Here is a 1,693-nt window from a genome sequence, read left to right as displayed (position 1 = left end):
GGGTTTGGACTGCCAGCCTTCTGGTTAGCAGTCAAATGCCTTAGGCACTAAGCCACCAGAGCTCCTATTATTAGGGCAGGAAGGTCAAAAAGGAAGTATTGTCTAAGCAGTCTTCAAAGGATGGATCGAAATTTTCTGCAAAGTCTAGGTGAGGAAGTTTATCATCATACATAATAGCTTTTATAATCCTAGCAGTATAATTAAGGAGTTCTGGTGGTACAGTGCCTAAGGCATTTGACTGCTAACCAGAAGGTTGTCAGTTCAAACCCACCAGCCACCCCATGGAATGAAGCTGGGACAATCTACTTCTATAATGATTTATCACCTTGGGAACATAATGGGGGTTGCATGAGTTGGAATTGACTCAATGGCAGTGAGGTTTGTTTGTTTGTTTTGTTATTTTTTTTGAGCTATTGTTGTTGTTATGCGCTGTCGAGTTGGACCCGACTCATAGCGACCCCTCCTTGGGTTTCCGAGGCAGTATCTCTACGGAAGTAGATTGCCCAGCCTTGGCTGGTGGGTTTGAACCTCCAGCCTTCCAGTTAGCAGTCAAGTACCTTAGGCACTATGCTACCAGAGCTCCTCTTTATTGAGCAGTACAGTTAAATATATCCTGAGCTTTCCAATTTTCCAATTAAAATATTTACATACATAAGACAAATAACTTGAAATATGCTAAAAAGAAACACAGTTGCATTGATTAAGTCATTTTAGATTTATTTCTTTGAGACTGACAATAGTTAACAATGAGCTTTGGTCCGCAATGCTCTGAATGGATCTATATTGCCACAAAGGATCTTGCAAATGAACTTCCTCTTGAGAATCAGAAGCCTGCTTTTATACCACTAATCCGCACACAGAAAAGAAATCACTTGTTTTAAGGAGGTTATCAGTTTTCAGAGAAGGCAACTTTCTTTTCCATTTTCTGTCTGAATAGTAATATCCCAATATCTCATCCTTTGTCCCCTGGTTGAAATCAGCTTCCCTAACCAGACTGCCTGGAAAATTGCAATTCATCTTTCAATACTCTGCTCAGACACTTCTTCCTCTCAGACTTTCCTTCCTGACCAACCACAAAGCTTCAAACAGAATTCCATGTTTAATCCTACATGTTCATTTCTGTCCTTATTTGTTTACTATTATAATTGATACTACTGCAAAATGTAGTATAGGAATTTAACCCGAACCAAAAGATATTGTCCCTCTCTTCCTTCTTGTACCATTCAGGAAAAATTATTCCTTATCCTTTTGCTTTGTGCCTATTTATGTATTAAGGCGCTCTGGTGTAGTGGTTAAGGTGTTTGGCTGCTAGCCAAAAGGTTGTTGGTTCAAACCCACCAACCACTCCATGGAAAAAAGATGGGGCAGTCTGCTTCTGTAAAGATTTACAGCCTTGGAAACCCAACATGGGTCACTATGACTTGGAATTGGAGCTGTGGTGTTGCACTGCCTAAGGCATTGGACTGTTAACCAGAAGATTGGTGGTTCAAACCCACCAGCCACTCTGTGGAAGGAAATGGGACAATCTACTTCTGTAAAGATTTACCACCTTGGAAACTCAGTGGTGGTTGCTATCAGTTGGAATCAACTCTATGGCAGTGAGTTTGGAGGTTATTTAACTATTAAAAGTTTCATCATCCCCAGTACAAATAAAATATTATATTACTATTGTATAACCTAGGAGCTCTGGTAG

Source organism: Orycteropus afer, unplaced genomic scaffold (assembly GCF_000298275.1).
Source record: "Orycteropus afer afer isolate SDZICR_OR568_19922 unplaced genomic scaffold, OryAfe1.0 scaffold00170, whole genome shotgun sequence".
NCBI lineage: Eukaryota > Metazoa > Chordata > Mammalia > Tubulidentata > Orycteropodidae > Orycteropus > Orycteropus afer.
This window is presented reverse-complemented; position numbering follows the sequence as displayed.